The sequence below is a fragment of the Neodiprion virginianus genome, chromosome 2, assembly GCF_021901495.1.
Source record: "Neodiprion virginianus isolate iyNeoVirg1 chromosome 2, iyNeoVirg1.1, whole genome shotgun sequence".
In the NCBI taxonomy this organism is placed as follows: domain Eukaryota; kingdom Metazoa; phylum Arthropoda; class Insecta; order Hymenoptera; family Diprionidae; genus Neodiprion; species Neodiprion virginianus.
Window position 1 is genome coordinate 1,030,137 of NC_060878.1, and position 22,903 is coordinate 1,053,039.

At 42.6% G+C, this 22,903-nt stretch overlaps 1 protein-coding gene across 6 annotated transcripts in view; it reads right to left on the minus strand.

The window, feature by feature from the left end:
• LOC124298531 (serine/threonine-protein phosphatase 4 regulatory subunit 1-like) overlaps positions 1-22,903 on the minus strand; it is a 131,450-nt gene that overhangs the window by 18,565 nt on the left and 89,982 nt on the right. The window contains exon 1 of one of the 6 annotated variants that reach the window (XM_046750658.1): positions 19,716-21,991. The exons of the other annotated variants lie outside the window; for them this stretch is intronic. The gene's annotated coding sequence lies outside the window, so the exon portion shown is untranslated. Of the gene's footprint in view, positions 1-19,715; positions 21,992-22,903 lie in introns of those variants that run through there. 6 annotated transcript variants of the gene reach the window in all.

Below are 22,903 nucleotides of genomic sequence, written 5' to 3' on the forward strand. Positions count from 1 at the left end.
CTTTCGACTATTTTCATTTTTTTTATCACAATCGAAAAATATGGTTCCAGATAGAAAATGAAAATTAGTTTTTTTTTTTAGTCGTTACCGGAAAGTCTGGTATCCTTTACTGTTCTTTCGTATTTTTTTTTTTTTTTTAGCTGTTGCGAAAATTTAATGCTCGTGCAACGATAAATTGACGTTAAAGACTTGTTTGGCTAAAAAAGTAGAGTAAACCGAAGAAACTGATTTTGCGTTGCCATTATCAAAAAAGGATCGACGATAGCGCAAAATGGTTAGGCGGACCTTGTTTTTCGTTATTTCAACAATATTCGAACAGTTCTTTTTTAACGATACCTGTTTTACTGAATTTTTCTAGGTACCGTAACGAATGAAATTTTTCTCAGTGTTGTACCGAATATGACGACGGATTCAAGTGTCGCCGAAGATATTTATTGTTAATCCGAAATTAATGCCGCAATTTAATTCGATGATATTATTAGAAATTATTGCAAACGATTGCGATCTTGATCACTATGTTGCTTTTAGTCAATTTTTCTAGTCACTGTGACAAATGAAATTTTTCTCAGTGTACAGAAACGCGTGAATAATTATGGAAAACACGGTGAGGTAATTAAACGCAAGTCTTTTTTTCTTATATTTTTCGTTTTTATAGAGAAACCAATGATCGTAGAGCGGTGAAGGAAAATTATAGAGCAGGATTGTGATCGTCGAAGGGTAGAGGTAAGAAGAAGTCGCGGTACTGATTCGCAAGCATTGAAAAACGATCTTTAAACCAAAAGGGACGAATTTTTTTTTTCTTTTTAGAGTGTTACAGACAATTAAGTCCTCGCCGCAAAAAAAGTATGGTAACTACCCCGTTTTTGACACAAACGAAATGTTTCAAACGCAAAAATTGCAATACTATAATTTAACTTTATCAATGTCGGTATAACATTTCTTAAGTTCCTATCATATATGATCTAATGGAATTTTGAGGAATGAAACGAAATTTCGTATCATAGTTGCAAAATGTTTGTTCGGCATTTGCATACGTTTTTTCCACGGATTTCGGTAACGTTTACGTAAATTTTCTTGAAAACTAAATAACGATAACATTGACGATTCTGAAAAGTATTTAGTATTGTTATTAAAAACGTGGCCAACTATTCAAAAGTGGTTTTATTCTTACAGAGCTCCACTCAAACTAACGCAGAGAACTTCCATTTTTGTAACACTTGAAATTTCGTCTACATTTTGTAGCTTTAGATTCCTGTTATTTGCTTATTATTTTTCCTTATTTATTCTCGTCGCAGTGCAGAAATATCCAACGCAATAAACAGAAATTTTCACTTCGAATTATCCGCGCGCGATTCCAACATTGTAAAATACAATCAGGCTAAAAAAAAAAAAAAGAAAAAAAGGGTGAAAATAAAATTAAATAAACAATATCAATAAGAAGAAAAATCTGCGCGCTGGCGTTATGCGCAAAAGTTGAATTATAATTGCGTCGTATTATCTGTAACGTTATTCGAAATGTATGAAAATATGAATATAGCATCGTTAAACAAAATATATTACACAATTTATTCTCTAAGCATCAAATTCGTTTTACAACGCTACGACGCGAAACGATCGTCGCTTCATTGCAATTTCCATCTTGATCCCAGGCCGATCGGTTTGCCGGAAATGCAGCATCGAGTGTCCTCCGTAGGCATACGATACATGCACCGTACAACGCCGTACATTATCGGGATGCCCGCCATTTTGACGTCATAAACGAATCAAGAAGAATAATCTTGGACGAAACTTATACACGTAAATTACGTTACACAACCTGAGATTCGATCATTGGGTTAAAATTACGCGATTCTCACCGCAGGAGCGAGGAATATTTACAATACGTATGAAACGCGTAACGATATAATAATACGTAGGTAACGATCGAAATTACTCGATACGTATTAAAATTCGTTTTACAAGTTTCATACGTTCGTGAAAATGCCGAAAAATTTTGCGACAAAATTTTCGAATACGAACAAACAAAGAAGACGAATAATTTTCTCTCCTTCTTGACATTTGCAGAATTGTATAAAAATGATATTAAACGATTAGATGTAACATAACTAAAAGTACTCGAAGATCGAGTGTCAAACTCTGTACAAGAGATGCGTGAAAGATCATAAATTTTTAGCAAACTTCCAAGTAACCACCATTTTGTCGACGCTACACGTACTCGATTTTTCAATCATAATAAATTAACACCTCAATCGCGGATGTTCGGTAATGTTTTCTAATGGTTTCCCAGTGTTTGACATTTTTTTTTTTTCAAAATCAAAACTGAAACAAGCTTTCTTTCTACGGAAATTCAACACGTCCGTACGACGAACGTATCGTTCGTTTCTCCCGTCACTTGGGTCGCTAGTCATTGGCACACGAAATCCAATTAGAAAGAAAACTCGTTACAGTTTATATTCCAAAAGAAAATATTATTTAATATATTAACGAACATTACCGTTAACCGATCGTAAATCGGAATCATTCTTCCGTACGCACGAGAAACCGCTCAAAATATTAGAAATATAAGAAATATAAGAAAAAAAAAAAAAATAAATAAAAAACAAACAAAGCAACTATTCGAAAAACCAATCGCGTTCCACGATCTATAACAATGACACACGTAATAACACTCGACAACGATTTGTCAGGTATAATAAATAATCGTCGTGACGTTTTACTCGTCGAATCTCGCGTGGCGCGAAATAAACAGGAATCGGAGAAAGAATGGCAAAGGGACGAAGAAACAGCGCAGCACCCATCGAGGCTCGAGGAGGGGTTTCCTTGGCTTTGTACCTGGCGCCTCCAGGGTTGCATTATATACGATTTCGCGACCCTCGGTTGACCCGAAACGACCGCGTATAATCTCCGACGATGCACCGCATTCAGCGGGTAAGGACCAAGATCGTGCGAAGAAGACCGGAGTAAGAATCCCGCGGGCTAATGTAAATGCAGGTACTGGCGGCGGCTATGGGGAGTGTCGAGTCTTCGCCCCCCCTCGCCCCCCGTCCCGTTTGGTGAAATCGCGCCATGGGAACGACGTTCCGGTTCAACGTTCAGGGGTTCGCGGACACAAAACCTACCATGTTCCTCTCTTTACATATATGTATATATATATATATATGTATATTGGACTGTATCAGGAAAATCGACCGTTTCTTTTTACAAAACTCAAGTCGAAAATATTGTTCGCAATGATGATAAAACGATGCTGCCCAAATTTCGGCTCTTTGTATTAAAATTTAGAGGCGCATCGCGTCATGATCATGTCTACACGTGTTTTTTCTTTTCTACATACGCTTCTACCGGGTACTGTACCTACATGAGGTTATATTCAATATTTCGTCTCCGAAATAATGATAAAGTTTGTTTAAACGTCGATAAATATCGTGTGAAAATTATGAGAAATGTTATTCCAATGGTTTCTCTGAAAAAAAAAAGAAGAAAAAAATCAAGTATCCAAAAACAAAGAAACCTAAAACAGCCCTTCGCACTTCGACGATCCCCTTAACGACAATCGCGCCGATATGATAAACCGTCGCGTTCAAGTATCACGAAAATAAAAGGGGCGGTGTTGAAAATCCGTGAACATGTGACAACGAAATCACAACACGTGTTTGCGCGATCACAATTATCAGGTATACACAAGTCACCGACGATCCTTGTCGCTTCAACGCAGTCGTTTTCATCGGTCCATCCTAAAAAATGTATAATATGATATTTAACGAAGGTGGGAAAGGAGTACATACGATAATCTGTTTAGTTTAATCCTGGAATTATGTGCAAGCGGGATAATGGACCGACGTACGGATGGACGGACGGATAGAGGGACAGAGAGTTTCCAACGTAGCCCAAATAACCCTCATCAGCGAGAGTGAACTCTGGAGAACCTAATCCGGGGTGGTTGTCGATCGGACGTTCAACAATAACCTAACCTACTACCGTAGCTGCTGCTGCCCGCAGGTATATGTAACGTATGTAGCGAAGTCGATATACCTGGACCGGGGGTTTCCCAAGGGTTTTTGACCTCCCTTCCGGGTCGAGCTGCGAGGAGGATCCCGTCCTGCACGGGACCCCGGAATTTCCCCTCGAGGCTTTGCCGCCATGCTCACGATCGGCAGCAGCGAAAGACGGGGTGAAATTGAAGCAGGGAGAGTGGATTTGAAAAATTGACAAGTAAATGAAAAGATAAAAGAAACGGCTAGGGAATAGGGGAGGAGAAAATACTGTACTACGTACCGATTGACGGGGGAGAAGGAGGTAAGGAGAGAAAGAAATGGACGAGGAAGAGAAGATAACGAGAGAAACATGCTGATCGTTGACATCAGCAGCAATCAGTTACGCGGTTTAATTAATGGGGTTCCCTAATTACGCAGCGGTCTTTATTTTTCTTTAAATATAAAACCAATACAAACTACTGTCCGCTTGTAACAAGGATTTCCAAAATTCTCCGAAGCATTTAATTAATGTTAATTACGCAATCTCGAGAAAGATGAAAGCTGTGCGTAAAGAACGAATAACGATCGTTAAAAAAATTATATAATTATAACAAAAATTAAGAGTTACCGATAATTCGGGGCTGCAAAATTTCCCCAATTTTCCAGATCTTCGAGTAACCTCTTTTGCTTCTAAAAATTAAAATGATTAATCCGTCTTTACGAATTAAATTTTGATAACTTTTCCAAGTTTTTATACTTCGCGCGTACATCATAGTTTTTCAATCGAATCTGAATCACGCACTAGGTATACATATTTTGTATTTTTACAAACTACACAATCCGCCAAAATTACAAAATTTTATACGCATCAACGTTTCGTCAAATATCGACTACTCTTCAAGACAAAGCACAAAAATCCCTGAACAATTACCAAGGTTTTCCATGTTTTTCCAGGTAGTCTTCAGGCAATCCCGAAGAAACGAAATCAATGCAAAACTGCATCTTGGGAAGAAAAATACGAGCGCAGCTTTACTCGTGGGAAAAGGGAAAGCCGGGAATTACATCGTACGTCGGTCATCGTCGGTCGGGATGATCCTCGCTCGAATCCCCCCTTCGCGACTGATTTGACAATAGAATACGCTGGGAATGCATTCGGCTATTGTGTGCGACACGTCTAAGCGCATCTATCTACAAGAAGGTTATTCGCACGCGTCACCACAAATCGAGCGAATGCAAAATGACGTTGGTATTTTATACCCTCAATCCAACCCCCTCGATTGAACTTCACCTTCGGCTTTCGGATATATATTTATTTATATATATATATATATATATATGACGTAACACTGCTTAAAATTAGCTGTGCAAGAAGTCGCTTTATCTATAATAAGCACTGCAAATTAGGCGAAAATAATGTAAGATACAAGGTATAATCATGTTCGTTATACACGATGAAACACTTTGTCGATCGATGAGTAGTTATTTCACAAATTTTTAAGTTTCCACCAAGAGTCGAACGTCGATTTGAAAATTGAATACAAGATATGATCGACGTAATGTCTGACGAACAACGTTTACACACAAAGTGAAAAACAAAAAAAAAAAAATGCGAATTTGCAACATTGCGTAAAGTTGAATTCAAACACGCAGATTTGACATTGTATAATTTTAAACTCTTTACCGATAACAAGAAACCATAAAAAGTATTAAAAAGTTGCGTATATGTATAATCATTTTTATATTGATCTCTCCCGTATTTAACGAATGTTTCTATACATACATATATATATATATATATATATATATATATATATATCCTGTTACGTTGTATACGCATCGCAGAATTATAATAACGTGCCGCAAGTGATTGAAAGGATAATTGAAATTATGTGAAAAAAGCGTGAAACGCGCACCGTCCATTCGACACATGCCAAGCCTGAAAAATGCATATTTCATATGCGTACAGTGGCGTTAAATATTAATTAATATACACAGTCGCACATAAACGTCATCTTAAATCTATAACGAGGCGTCTGGGCGACTAAATCGTTACTAAAAAAGTTCACATTTAGAAATTTCAAGCTTTCAAATGATCACAGCTTTGTTGTCACGCGTATATGTATATACATTGTAAAAGTGTAAGTGATCCCCCTCGATACAAACGTAAATAATACACGGCTTCAGCAGCTAATACAGATATGACACGAAAAATTATACGATTCTCTTCTTATTTTCCCTCTATCCTTCGTACTCGTATCTTTTTTCTTTTTCCTTCCTACTTCGACCAACATTTACGATTCGTTAAATGATCGTAAACGTCATTGTACACAGTTTACCGCTCACCGATGCAGGTATACCTAAAAAAAAAACATACGTGCACCTCAATGCATGACGGGCGCTTCGTGTAAGTGGATTTTCCGTACATTTTGACACAAAAAGTCAGTCAAGATATGTCCGCAGAACCCAAATACCAAAAATTATCGAGTAACTTTTACCCTCGTGAAATTTCCTTTATGACTTGTTAAAAAAAATCCCCACAAATACTCAGTTTGCGCTTTTCGATTAGAAATACCGACGCACGTGATACTTGAACATTTATACAACACTCGCAGAGACACTCTATTTTCTTTACACAAATTTGTATCAGAATCAAATCGTTTTTCAAACTAATTTTGTATGATTCGCATAAAAGTTGTTCTTTAATTGATATTTTCCAACACCGTGATGCAGTAACAAGGGTATTGTGCTATCAGACCAATTTTTCCAACGAATCGTATCGCATGAAAAATATTTCCCATCAAGTTTCTTTAACAAGAATTTCAATTCGCATCGAGCACGGCACGTACCAATAAATCGTCCTACACTTGGTTTGAGCGTAAAATTCGGCAAAATTTGGCGAGAAAAATGAAAGCAAAAATGCAAAAAGATTTGTGTGTGTGTGTTTGTGTGAAAATGAAGAACGAAAAAAAAAAAAAAAACAACGAACAAACTTTTAACCGCGTTACCTTTGACGTCCTGCATGGTGATGGTGGGAAGGGTTATAATTCGCGGAATGCAACGTACAACATATACTTATATAGTAAACTCGGCATTTGGTGCCTGTTTGCCGGTAGTGGGATTATACAGTAACGTCTCTATACCATTAATAGGTATAAGGGACTCCGCAGGGAGAGATCAAGAAGGAATGTTGTTGTTGTTGTTGTTGATGTTATGCCGGGATAGAAGAAGGCGGCGGCTGAACCGCGAGCGGGGGGGGAGAGGAGGAGGAAGGTGAAGCATGCACGAGTCAATGCACCGCAGGGGAATGCAACGACGCTGTTGATGCTGATGCTGATGCTGCTGCTGCTGCTGCATCGCCATGCAGCGCCGCGACGCGCCAAAGCTAACCTCTCGTCGACACGCTATATATATATATATATACATACACACGTATAACAGCGTCAAAGTGCATTCCCTAACTCGCTCTCTCTCTCTCTCTCTCTCTCTCCCTCTCTCCAGTCAACGCGCGCAACACGTATATACGACACACTCGCAGCATGAAGTGGCGGTATATTAGTGAGATGACGTTGCCCGCGCTGTACGGGGGTTGTATAAGTATAAAACATGGAATTGCTATTGCGATTCCGAATCGGTTTATACGACGAATGTGCGCAATGATTCTTGGAATTAAAAAAATTGATCAATCATTACCGAAAGCCTTCATGTTCGATTCGTACTGGTTATATAATCGTCGATAGCTAATTGGTGAATGTATTTTCAATGCAAGTGCAGGTTTCGCGTCGGTTCGTTCATTTCAGTCTTTCGTTATTGCACGAAAAGAGTGAAACTTGAAAATGAACCGCGCATGCGCGAGTTTTATCGGCCAGCGACGCGGTTGACGCAAATTTTCGAGGTTAGAATCTCAAATAATTGAGGCAGTGACTCGAAAAGGTTTGGGAAGCATTTTTTATCGGGTCGAAATTTAACGTTTATGCTTTTTGAAAATTCAAACGTCGGCCCCCCGCGTCGCAGACAAGAATATCGCCGCGGGGAAATTTGGCCGACCAATGAGATTTAATTATTTGGCGCATGCGCGGTTGATTTTCAAGTTTCAAGAGATCGTCCCGGTACGTATCGCAATTTCGAACAAGCGCGAAAGTACGTACTTTGTTACTATTTTACAAACACAGCGTCGCCTCGGTCTGTAATCCGAGTCGTGAGCGTATCAGCAAAATACCCCCGCATGCCGTATTATATAGTTCGCATGGACGACGGGGAACGGACTTATAACGAACGGGCAGGCGAGCAGGTGCGCGTAAATTCGTCGACCGCTTTTCCCCTCGCCGTGCAGGCGGCCAGAGAGAGGGAGGGAGCAGGGTGATTGTACACCCTGGCGTGTATTCGTTATATATAAATGGAACGCGCGACGTCTCTCCGGTGTCGACACAAAGAGCAGAAAATCCCCTCGTGGTTTTACCGTGCGGCGGCATGGGAGAGAAAACTGTCGAAATGAAAAAAAGGGGAAATGGAAGGAAGGAAAGAAAGAGAGAGAGAGAGAAGAGACGCGACACTTGGCATGAATTATTCGAAAAGGTTGTGTATTTTTGAAAATATCCTCATCCTTCACTCGATAATATACATAACATCATTATATATGCATAAAATAAAGAAATTATAATTGTTTTTTATTTTTGAAAGAATTCGTTAATATCGCGCAATGGCTTGCCACAAATGATTCGATTTAACGTGATTTATCTCAATATTATACATATATTATTTATACAACGTAGTAAAAAAACAAAGAAATTTTCATCATTTTCTCGACAGTCAGTACAATATATACAACAGTGTCTTTATAATTGTATACGTTTGCTCCGAGATTTTAGAAAACTGCGAAATTACCCTCGTTAATCGAAAGTGTCTCATCCCCCTTCCCCAATTTTCCCAAAACCGTTACGAATTCAAATTTTCATAAACAATCGTCGCAGTTCAAGCTGCTTGTACGAATATACACTTACACCGTAAAATCACTCGAAAAGAACCACCGTCAAAAATTTTCTAGTTAGCCTAAAATCCAACCGACGATGTATATGCGACGATATTCATACACGTATGTGTTCAACGAGTCTCTCCGAGGTGCGGTAGTCAAAGCTTAAATTTTTCTCCCGCCATTAGCATAAATCGTTGCAGGGTCAATCATTTTTTCCCACTTCGGATCAGTCGCAATATAACACATGCATATACCGGGAGAATCTCTTGAAACTTGAAAATCAACCGCGCACGCGCCAAACAATTAAATCTCATTTGTCGGCGAAATCTTCCCGCAGCGATATTCTTGTCTGCGACGCAGGCGGGCCAACCTACGCAAAATGTCTACGTTTGAATTTTCAAACGGCGTAAGCGTTAAATTCCGACCGTTCTTCGAAGAATCGACTTTCCGACCCGATAACAAACGCTTCCCAAGTCTTTCCGAGTCACTGCCTCAATTATTTGACATTCTAACCTCGAAAATTCGCATCGACGACATCGCCGCCAGAAACAGTTTGACAGCTGAAAATTCGGGATGGCCAGCCTGCACGAACGTCCGACAAAACTCGCGCATGCGCAGTTTACTTTCAAATTTCAGGTAGGAAACACGTACCCACGCGATCGGCAACGAGGAGCACAAACAGTACGGAGAGAGTTGCGTGTACTACGCGATTCCGTATCGCGAGTTTGGCTGTTTCGTGGGAAGGATGGATGGATGCAGGAAGGAAGGAAGGAAGGAAGGAAGGGCGGGAGGGAGGGTGGGAGGGGGGTACGACGGCGTGTACGCGAGTAAGTTATAGTATGCAGAGCCAGCGCGGATGCCATGGCCACGACGAGTGGCGTCGACGAGGCGATTCCCGGGGAAGGGGTGGGAGGTAGAGGGGATGATGAAACGCGCCTGCGCGTCGCACGGAGTCGCCTACGTCGCGTACGTTCCGTCGGTCCTTTGGCGTCGCGGCGGCGTTGGTGAATGAAGACCCCCACCACGACGCCACCGTCGTCACTACGCCCGCACGCCACACCGCAAAATACCTCGTGGCGAGCCGGGCGAAGCACAACGCTTTCCGCAAGACCGACTATCCTTCCTCCATCCCTCTCCCGCCCCCGCTCTCCATCGCTACTCCGATACTCGCGAAATTTAACGTCTCTGGAGCCTTTTTGCCTGCGGAAAATATATTTATATATATCCACCTTTCTCTGTCCGTTTCTCTCCCTCTTTCTCGCGACGTTTCAATTCGTCTGTTGCAGCCACGGGAAGTCGAAGATGGGGTTACGAGACAAAGCCACGCGGATACGATTGTAAAATTAATTTACTTTTCAACGATCGCCTAATATTGCGGTATGTAGGGTTACGATTGCACGATGATGCGCAAGCTCTTCCGTATTTCGACATACGTATTAGGTACACACCTACGTCACAATCATCCGTCACGAGGAGAGATAATTTTCATCGCTTCTAGTAAATTACGCAACAATTTTTATTCATTTATTTTTTATCTCACGTACACATCGGTGTAGTAGCCCGGTGCCTATTAATATACCACGTTATATATATCATGGGACAGTTACATCATGCGACACGTGTAACGAGATTCAAAGCTACCTGAAATAATACTAACGAAGTAGTAAAGGAAAGGAAAATCGAATTAAAAGAAATATAAAAAAAATTTCAATACTACGAAGGTGAGAGAATTTCTTTCAGAAATTTGTGAGTAATGATAATTTCTCGCAGCGTTGCAGTGACGTACGGTCCATAGCGGTCCGCTCGATTTCGTTCTAGCAATAGGAAAAACTGTGCACAAGGTAGTGGCGGCGACGTGTACGGGGTGGAGTGGGGTCGTCGCATGAGGGAAAATGTCGTATTGATTCGTACGAACGGACGAAGAGACCCAACAAAACTGCATACAACGACGCTACGCGGCCCCCACCCTCTTACTCTCTCTCTCTCTCTCTGTCCTTTCATCTCACTCCCTCTCTCTCTCCCTCCGTCTCCATCGACGACCGGTGCATCCCCAGCCATTGGGGTGGGTCAGGGACACGGAGAGTTCGCCGAACCGACCATGCGTACAACACACAACGTTGTCGCTGGTACAGCAACGCCAGCCAGCCAGCTTGCCTTTCTCTCCCTATTCTCATCATATATACACTTGCGCATGTACACGTGCACATAAACGTTACGTGTATAACTTTATCGTTGTCCCACCCTTGCTCCTTCCCCCATTTTTCATCTGAAATAAGTTTACCCTGCGATATATCAAGGTTGTAAAAGGAAAAAAAAAAAAAAAACCCACTTAGTACGCGACAAGTTCAGCTCAAGTAAATTAAAGTGGTTTGGAAAGTGAGGTGAAAAAACAAAAAAGAAACGAGAAAAAAGATGAGCTTACTGCAGAAAATCTATGCACCCGCAATTGCAAATCATCACCGACTCACGGTATTCGGTAAAATGACGAAATACTAATAGGACGTGAAAAGTTTTAAAAATGCAGGATGTCGTATGACAAGGGAAGAAAATTGGCGATTGCAAAGAATGTGATGTTTGCGCTGTCGCAAGTTTGTTTGTTTTTTTTTTTTTTTTTTTATAAAAAGCGATGGGACGGGACTGGTCAGTGTCTTTACCCAAGGAACGAAATTGCATACCACGCGTTTGCAAATCGTATCTTTTTACAACACTCAAGACAATCGTGACAGAATTACCTGGCAATAACTTCGAATACGTATCTCGCAGTTTCGCTCAAGCGTGTGCACGTTGCTTGTACAACATACGTGCTGTACGACCGACGTCGTATAACATCGTACGCCATGCGTGATACATTAAAAAACAGATATCCCAACACAACCATTAGATTATACAAATATATAACAACGAATGCGCAGCGGTGTGTTATACGTCCGTTACGTCTCGGTATAAAACAATATTATTATTATTATTATCATTACTATTATGATTGATATTGTACGTGTATGTCGTAAGCGTGCAATGTAAAAGCAAAACGTGCCCCGAAGAATTGCAGCAAAAGCATGAAAAGCGGCAGCAGCAGCAGCAACAACAAAAACAACAACGACGACGACGACGACAACAACAGCAGTAGCAGCAGCAACAGCAGCAGCAGCGGACCAGGATCGTCGGTACTACGCGACTTTGGCGCGACCGACGAGAACCGCATTCCCGGCCGTGACCTTCGTGAGGACATCGCCACCGCCTCTCCCCTCTCGCGCCCTTCCCTTCCCCGCGACCCCCGCGCCGTTCGCGGAGCAGTTTCCCCAGCCCCACGGACCTCCGCCCCAATCCCCCCACACATCGCGGTGTTCCCGCCGCCCGGCACGATCCCCGAGCCGGGGTATAACAACAGCGCGAACTGGTCGTCCCGTCGTCAACCACGTGACCCGGTCTGCCCGCGACGTGCTGCCGCTGCCGCTGCCGCTGCCGCAGTTAGCGTGTGGAATCTGTCGTCGTGCCGTATCGTGTATAGTCGCCTCCGCTCCCCCCTCGTCACCCGACGCAGGCGACGACGACGACGACGAGGGGAATATGATCTCGGCCTTGTCACCGTGCACCCTGCCTGCCTGACTGTCTGTCCGTCCGCCTGCATTGACTGACCGCAAACTACCTACAACTACAACTCCCGCGTAAGCGTTGTCTGTCTGTCTTTCACACCTTCCGAAGGCACGCGGAGGGAGCTTTTGCACACATAGTTTATTTGCATAAACGACGAATGCGCGAGTGACGAGGATTTTCGGGAATTTCAACTCTTGGATGATCATCGATTTGCCGGCAGGATAATTAACCGTCATTTATATTACCGCTGTTCACATTTCTTCCGTCTATTATGTCGCATCTACAGAGGTCGAGTGATTTATTTCCAGGGCAATGTATCTATGAGTCGTAAAAACAGGTTGTCTGGAGACAGATTTCTTTTGCGAATGTACGTTTCGCAAACTTTCAACATGTACGACGTTCGAAGGGCACGTCTCGAAAAAACAAAGGAAGAAAAAAAATGCATAAGGATAACGTAAAAGATGAAGAAAAAAAACTGCACGTATGTCAAAATTGTACATTACACATATCTACGTGTGTACATAAAGGCATAGTGACAATGACCGTTACCTACTTGCAGTTTTCGCACAATATATTGTACCTGCAGTATATACATATATATACACACACACAGCTACTTATCGACGGTTCTTTGTAAGCGCCTTACAATTAGTGCAAAGCTGGCACGCTCGCAACTACTAATTCAGCCCGCTAAACAGGCACGGTATAGGTACTTAGGTGTATATTATACGCCGCGGTATACGCACCAAAAAAGTCCGAAGGGTAGGCGCTAATTATTCGACCCGAGAGTGGATCGGTAGGTTCTACGCGCTGCACTTAAGAGCTCACATATACAATCCGTATCCGCAACAAGACTCTTTCTTTTCTTTTCTTTTCTTTTCCTTCCTTTCTTTCCTCCCGCTGACTATCCACCAGAAAGGTATACACACGTCTCTAAGCAACGAAACTGGAGCATCGATACGAAACTGCGGTAGGTATATAAATTAAGATGCAATACTTCAAACGTAAACACACGTTGGAGAAACAACATATGAATACGAATTACACATATCTACCCCTGCTGCAGTGAAGTATGACAATTTTTTTTTTTTTTTTTTTTCAACCCTGTGACAACGCCACAACAACCCACGTATATTTGGCCAAAAATTTGCGATGCTGTTCGGCGCAGTGCAGCCAACTAATTTCGGAACACCTTGTACACGCGATACGCGTACGTGTATGTATATATACATACAAATATATATATATATACATAGGTACGCGCATATGTAACATACGGTAAAGCTAAGGATGCGTCGCGCACACATGGCGGAGCGGAGTCGACGCGTGTATGGATGGATGTCCGCGTCGGCCGACCGAGCCTATACACATAATAAATATATGTATGCATAGCTACGAACACGAGCGCATAGCTGCACCGATCGGCCGCTGACCCCGTTGCCGTCTTTCTCACTTTAACCTCGCGTAACCTCTGCCTGACGACGACGACGACGACGGCGAGAAAGACGCAAGATCAAACAACGAGGAATTATGAATGACTCTTTCTCTTTCTCTGTCTCCTCTTCGTCTTTATCTCTTCGCTTCCACCGTGCCCCAAACAGTGACTCTTTGGGACTCACTCGTTCGCCTGCCGCGTTCTTCGCTATCACGCACGAGCTCTCCTCTTTTCCCTCAAATATTTACACAACGCGTAATAACGAAATAATTTAAAAAAATAAATTAAAAAAAAAAAAAAACCAACAATTCGTATTATTTAAATGTTTTGATAAACTTCGCGACAGATTGCTGTTTGTAGTAATATGATAAGTAACTGTAACGCGCAAGTGTACCTCGATTATCAATCATCGATCGAAACCCTCGTATTTGATCGATTTCAGCAGACAGTGTTCAGAAAGTTATCTTTTCAACGAGTCAAGAACTACGTACCGAGACGAGAGCCTACGATTTTCTTAACATGATACCTAAAGCGGTAAAAAAGCAACTCGTGTTATTTTTTTTCTTTTAGATGCCCAATTCCTCTACTCGATTATCTTCAAGTAGGAACTTTGAATACTCGACGACCATCCTGACTGTAGAACATCCATCCATCCATCCATCCATCCATTCATTCATTCATCAATCTACCCGTCCGAGACAATACAAGTAATACTTCCCCCACTGGTGTACGATTAGTTATAAGTTATATGAAGTAAAAGGATCGGTTACTTGAAAAAAACAAAAAAAAACCCGATTTGTATTTTCTACCGTTGACGATAACGCAGCGCCTCAAGAGCTTGCAAAGAAAATCGATCCGTTTCGTTAATTTATAAACGTTGTTCCCGTGCGGTTAGGGTTCAGATAAAAAAAAATGAAATATAAATAACACGACAATTAACAGCTCGCGTCAATGTTGCTGGCGGTATAAAAAGTAACCGGATCGAAGTCGATCATGGATATATGGATTTTCTCCACCGTTACAAACGTAACCCGCATCCTGAATTATTCGACTGATAGAATTCTCACATTCCTGATTCGATCCTACATTGTTGATCGACCTGCACGTCGATGTCTATCCTCGGACATACTTCGATCAGCCCAATGAACTAGTTTCCCGCACCCTTACAACATACAAAATACAGGTATACTCGTAATATGTAAAACAGTATGTTGTCCTTAAAAACTAAATACAAATATTTTCTCCAACTTCGTTTCGTGCGTACAGAGGTAATGGTAGAGGTAACGTCACCGCCGACGATAATAACAATAACGATAACGATAACGCCACTGACCTCCGAGGGATTCGAAAAATCTCCTCACTGGATAGGTGATACAAACGTGCGGTATGTGTGGCATAAATGGTCGGTGCACCGTGTCGGCGAGCCGGTGGTTACTACGCACCCAACGACTGCTGCAGTCGGTAGGTAGGTAGGTAGGTAGGTACACGGTGGTGTTGTTTACTGTCTGGAGAAAACGAGGAATTTCTATACGCGGTCAGACGACGACGAAGGACGGTGAAGACGGCGCGGGAAAGAAAATCATGATAAAAGAGAAATAACGGTACCAAAATAAAAGAATATTAACGAAACAAGACGGACGAAAAAGAAAACCGGAAAAAAAAATCCCTGCTTTTTCTCAAATTTCCCAGTTAAAAATATATGTGATTACAAGTGAGAAAAAAAAAGAAGAAAACTTAATTACCAACGCAGCAGCGCGTAATAAGCGGTGCATTTGGATTTTTCTCAATGTATCGTCACTGCGACGTGCGAACGAAAGATAGAAGAAATAGATAGAAATAAGGGGCGGGAGAGGGAGGGGGAGGGAAGGGGAAAAAAACCACTCGGAATTCGAAACCGCGATAGTACGCACATGGTTGTACGTACCTGTTACGACAATTAATCCGCAATATCATATTTGCACATCGCCGTTACTACAGAAAAAACCGCAACACGCATCGGACGCACGTGCGTCCACACACGACATCGAACATCACCCCCTCTCCCACGTCATCCTCGTCGTCGTCGTCGTCATGGCAATAGTAATAGTTATAACACGGCTGACGAGGAGACGATAAGACGACGCGTACGTCAACAAGGAGGCATCGACCGTGCCTGCATGCGTGCACTAGAGTGTATAAAGATATTACGTGCAGCGTGTTACCGTGTAAAACACCGTATAATATTTTATACATTTGTACCTTCTGTACGTATAAAGATAGATAAGATTCGACGCGTCCAATAAATATACATATATATATATATATATATAAAAATGTTAATGCGATCGTCCAGAACAACAAGACGAGGAGGGGTAGAAAATTAGGTGGAAAAGGAAGAGGAGGATGAGAAAAGAAAAGAATGAATAAAGGAGGGTGGGGGTGGGTGGAGGATATAGCGGCGTTAGCTCCTCCGACTTAGTTAAATTCTCATGCATTCCGCCTTGTCATGGCGTCGGCGGTCCGCTCTCTCTCTCTCTCTCTCTCTCTCTCACTACGTCTGCTGCTGCTGCTCCTAGTAGTAGTGGTAGTAGTAGTAGTAGTGCAGTATCAGAGGCTGTATCACCGTACGCGAAGAGAGCGGCAACAACAACAGCAGCAGCAGCAGCAGCAGCAGCAGCAGCAGCACCACCACCGCCGCCCACTGCACTAAATGCTGCTCGAGAGAAGTAAAATAAAAAAAAAAAAAAATATATATATATGGAACGGAGAAGAGAGGAGAGGAGGCCCCGCCGCGCTGTACCCGGTGTAAACAGAGCCACTGCAGCTCGCCGCCGCGCCGGGGCCGCCAGACGTCGTCGACGCACGTGACCCACACCAGGGACCCTTTTACGAATGCATACGGATAAACCGCGAATGAGACGCGTGCGAATCGCGAAGGATGATGAAAAAGAAGACGAGGTATAATAAAAGGTATACGGGTATGCACGCGCACGCGTATCTACGTATTAATAAACACACCGTATATTAAACCCGTAATAAATCTGTATAAATCATTTGCTCCTCGTCGATGATGCTACACATTCTAGTCGGTGCCGGACACATACACGCATACATGCACACGTACAAGATACGCAGGGTGGCTCTCTCTCTCTCTCTCTCTGCAGTAAAACCGTTCGCGATTTTCCACCGCATTCTTACATCCATATAATGTATAGTATGTATAATATATCTGTATAATACGCGTAATTTACACACATGCAGACCCTACTCCTCTTCCAATCACATTATGTACAGTGACCTCGAGTGACGCGCGTATACAAACATACGGATATGCATATACGTGTATATAACACATCTGTATGCATAAAATATATATATATATATATATATATATATACACACACACATGTATATGCGTACACAAGTTCTCACGTATATAACGTACTACAAGGAAGTCGTAAAACACTGTCGACGTCGTCGGTTGGTTGGCTGGTCGGTCGGTCGGTTTGCAGTGACGTACTTGCGAGAAGACGCCCATGTTATACCAATGCGCAGGTAATACGCGTGAATACTCGCGGAGGGGGTAAGGAGGAGGAGGAGGAGGGGCAGAGGGGCGGGGGTGGGGATCAGATGTACCGCCAAGAGAGCCAACCTGTCCGTTACACTTACAATTATTTAATTACGACGCACCACACGTGTGTGATTTATTGTTATATACATCACCTGCCTCCCCCCCGTTATCACATGTAACGTTTGTATATTCGCAAGTAATAATAATAACATCATCATCGTCGTCGTCGTCGGATGGACAAAGAATTGGACCGTCGATCGCACGCCACGCACGGTTATACCTGCATCATTTAACTCCAACTAGTCTTGGCGTTTACCTAACCTACAGGTAGACGTCGGTTTCCAATTCCCTCCCGGTCTTGGGTCTCCGGTTCCCTTCGTAGCTCGCCTCGAAGGGCCAACCGACATCATCACCACCAGCAGCAGCAGCAGCAGCAGCAGCAGCAACGACGAGTCGGCGAGGCGGTTGCGTGCACGCGTCGGCGGCGAGGAGCTCGCGTTATGTTTGCACATCCGCGGGAGCGATGAACTTAAAGTCTCGGAGAGTTCTTCGCCGACGCCGCCTCCTTATTCTATACCTACTCCAGGGCGGCGCCGCAGTCGCCGACGCCGTCGTTACTGGCTACGTTCACGTACGATCCAATTACTGTAATTGTTCGGGGTTGGTATTTTCTTTTCTTTTTTTTTTACCCCCCTTTTTTTGATACACTAGTATCAGACTCCACGCGACCCTCGATTAAAGAGAAAAGAATAACACGAGTAATAACAATGAAATAATTACTCGTCAATTTTCATCCCACTTACAGTTACACAATTAAGAGATATTTCGGCACAGAAAATGTAATATTAGTCAATGAAACGATTACACCTAGATGTAAGAGGGTATACCGACATTGTCTCCAAATAAATTACACATTGTACGCGTGTATGTATGCAATAGATTTTTCATTCAATCTATCCAATGAAAATTGTACGGGACTTTAGATTCTTCGAAAACCCGAAGTATCGTTTTCGCGAAAAACATAAAAATTAAGGGAAATTTTGCAGCAAAGAAAGATACAAAGAGAATAAAAGACAAAAATTGCAGAAAGAGAAGAAAAAAAAAAAATTGCATCGGTACGCGGTAACTAGATAGAGATATATAGATAGGTAGGTAGGTAGGCAAGTACCGTTAAGCGACGAGGTGTACAAGTACCGCAAACTCAAAGTCATATGTTTAAAATCTCTCCCTCTCCCCTTATTATTATGATTAAACCCGACGTAACTGAGCGTGAAAAAATTCCCCGTAACTATTTATACATATTTATATATTACACAAGTATAAAATATCCGCACGTTGTGAAACTCGATTTCAATCGTCTCTGAATTTATTTTCCCGTATATGTCCATTTCTTTTGCCCCCCCCCCCCCATACCTATATAATAAATATACGCGTGTTGCACATTTTGTGCCGAAGAAGAAAAAATGGCCATAACGCGAGGGGGGTGGATGAGCGTTGAACCCGGCGGAAAAATTAAAAATCTTCCGTTTATAGTTTTTAACCTTTTGTTTCTTGTCTCGTGTATACGCATATTAATATCTTGCCAAGTTGAGAAACCCTGACAACAGCAGCAGCAGCGAGCGAGAGAGAGGGAGAGAGAGAGAGTTAGGCGACCCCCGGTATAGTAGGTAGAAGAAGAAGAAGAAGAAGAAGAAGAAGAAGAAGAAGAAGAAGAAGAGGAAGATACGGAGCCAGCGTAGGCGCGTCAATGCACGCGAGACGACGACTCACGCTGTGAGAAATATATGAATGCACCATCGAAATTCCATTCATAGGCGTGTGTATCACGTGGATCACACACACGCGTGCACATACATTTTATAGTCCAGTGTGTCGGAGGGATTGATAGTTACGTAACGTCTTCCTTGATCAGAGACTATACACAATTAACCGCATTAAGTAATATCGAACGAATAATTCAAACGATTTATGAAAATAGGAAAAAAATATAGAAAACATTCAGACGAACACGATCCCGTTATCGATCGATCGTACACACCGTGTTACAGGTACAGAAACCCAACCAAGCATTCCCAGTTGAATTTATATCACGCTGTTTGAAATATAAGTAATATAATCGCGCGCGCGTGCGCGATCGAGCAGAGAATGAGTGTGTGTGCGTGTGTAGCGAGCAGCGAATGAGCGTGTACGTACCACGTGGCGATGAAGCAGCAGCAGCAGCAGCAGCAGCATCTGAATCAATGATGAGCTGCGCTTTACGGTGGCGGCAGCAGCGGCGATGACGTTAGTCTTCCCGATTAAATCGAGCAAACAAACAATGATTCGGAAATTGTTTACCATCTTATCTATCACTGTACGACGAAATCGCGCGGTTGTAGTCACGACGGTAGTCGAGAGTTTGTTATTTCGGCATCGCCGATGAGAATTTAGAACGTCGTACGCTCAAAGTTCAACATCTTCACTGTATTTTATAAATGCACGTCCGTGTACGTAATATTATATCAATGCAATGGCAGTGTGCAATCGTTTGGATTTTAATTAAAAGAAGATTAATTTTTATTTTTCTTTTTTATTTACTTCATCTCTCGTGCCAATTATTTTCTTCTTTCCTTCTTTTTTTTTTTTTTTTTGACAGTCAATCCCAGATCATCATTTTCATCACCTGTGAAGAGTGTTACACGATACATATATATATATTATATATTGTATGTTATATAATATTCAGCAACGCACACGCGCACGTCATCAAACAATCACAAACGACGAACGATGCACACTAAAAAAAAAACACTTCTTCGTACGATACAAATTATTTCGTCGTACGTAGATACGTGTACACACATTGTTTCCCGCGCACACGCCTTTCTCTCCTTCTTCCGATACCTGTCGGCTGTTTAATAACGCGTGATTTGTATTATCAATGGTCGAAATGCCTCTACCGACATATCTAGTCGCGTTATACACGAATAACATTTCGCCGATTGTTCGGAACGCGGCGTCCCGAGCATACGGTTAGTCGATCCTTTAGGCTGACTACGCCAAAGCAGAGAGTAAGATGGGTGGGACTGAGTAGGAAGGAAGGAAGAGAGAGAGAGAGAGAGGGAAAGAACGGCGTCGTGCGTTAGTGCCGGGTACACACACGGAGGGTGGATGGCGGAATGGCGGGAGGAAAAAGTCGCGTGGTAGGAGTGGAAACGGATCGCGAGAAGAAGTAAGAGGGAGAAGGAGGAGGAGGAGTGAAACGAGTACAAGTAGGAGAGAACAAAACGAACCAGGACACGTGTGCGGAGCGCTTCCTGCCGTAGACCGGAAGTGGCGTGCGTACACCACCACCGTCACCAGCCGCTGGCTCGGAGGGTGAACGCGCTCGCTGACTTTTCCCTCTTTATCTCTCTCTTTCTCTCCCTCTCTCTCTCTCTCTCTCTCTCTCTGTGCCTCTCTTCGAATGAACGAAGCTGCTGTGTTAAAGCTATGTGTCTTCTTATTTTTTTCCCCTTTCCCGATCTTATTCTGCTTTCGTCGATCTTGTTTTGCACTTTTTTATACGTGCACAAAGTTTCGCCATTGATGCTCGCGTTCCCCTCTGTCTCTCTCTCTTTCTTTCTCTCTCAGAGATGAAATCACGTCTCCGGTTCTCGGCAAAAGAGAGGAAAAAATTATCAAAGATAAATCCTTCGTGGAGTAACTTGAAAAAAAAAAAAAAAAGAAAAGGTGAACCAGGAAGGGGACGAACTTGTTGCCGTGTACAGTCTTGTACCAGAATCTCAACACTTGCAGGAGGAGCAACTTGTTTCGGACCGTTACGACGACGGTCAACTCGGATTCCTTTATCAAATTCTATTCGCTACAATTGTTATTCGTCCTCGAGGAAAGGATGTAAACACACGCGCAAACACAATATGTAAGTCCGTTCGTTGGATTAGGTCGGTATGTATATCACGGTTGTTTAGTATAAACATATATATATATATATATGTATATATATTTTTTTTGTTTCTTAAACTCCCCCAACCCGCCTTCTACGTCATCGTTCGTCGTTCAGGGTAAACAAGGAAAACGATGAAAAATAAGAAACACTAACGTGACATTTAGAGTAGGGAATTATTTATATACACAAGTAAAAATCAACGACAAAGATGGAAAGCTTGGTCGGCACTTTTTTTTTGTTTCGTTTCTTTTTTTTTTTTTTACGCACGTTGATCGTAGATTTTATTTTTACGTAACGCGTCTCATTCCCGAACTACTATCAATCCCACCGTTCGTGTAAATTTTCACCATAGTCACGATTTCGAACAGATAAATAATTATTATTAAGCATTAAGGTTGTTCTACTTTTTCTTGCTACTTGTAAACCGTGCAAGCGTATTTATAACCGGATCAGCGGTAATCATTAATCGTTCGTTGATCGATGGCTCTCGAAAAACACAGAGTGAGGTGGGAGAAACTTTTGAAAAAGTAACGGAAACAGAGGGGATAAGAAAAAGAAAAAAAAGAAAAAAAAAAGAAGGAACGGCTGGCGTTGCCGGTGGTGTTGAAAGTAGCCTCCTGGAACGCGCTTGAACTTCCGGCTCTCCTTCCGGCAGCTTCGCTCGTGTACCGCTACGATGGTGGCGTTCGTCGACGTCATCGTCGTCGACCCACGTGTTTCACACATTCGTCGATATTACTTGCAACTCTCTCTTGGTTTCGCACTTTAAATCGATCACTTGTCGTTTACTTTCTCTCTCTCTCTCTCTCTCTCTCTCTCCTCGCACATTCTTTCTCCGTTTCCTCGGATAAGCGACAAAACGCAAGGTCCATTATCCCGGGGTAACATCCGTCAGGCATCGTTTTAACGAAGAAAACTAACATTCGTGATCCCCAGCGTAAAATAACCAAGGATAAAAGTTCGTTCGGTTCAATGTCTCATATCTATAGAACCGTTTGACGCACGCAAATTTTCGAGTCGATTGACGGAAGCGCAGCTTGCCTGCCTGCCTGCCTGCCTGCCTGCCTGCCTGCCTGCCATCGTTTTACATCGTATGTAGCTCGCGTATGTTGCGAGGAAGGCGCTCACTGGACGGAACACAAAACTCTTTACAACACCTTACGTACGTAGCACTTGATACATACGTACAAACGCACACATTCCGAAATGCGTGCGAGTAGTGCGTATACGTCTATACACATAAACACACACATCAACTGCGTATAATCGCGCCGTGTCGTGTCGTACCGTACCGTACGAAGCCGTTCCGCGACTACGTGTGTATTCGAAAAACGGTATTTAATAACGCACAACGCGCACTCTTGTCAACCGCGCGTAAGGAGCGAGGAAAGAAGGGAACGAGGTAGGCGCAGACACGTTACGACGGAGGGGAAGGAAGAAGAGAAGGTGGAAG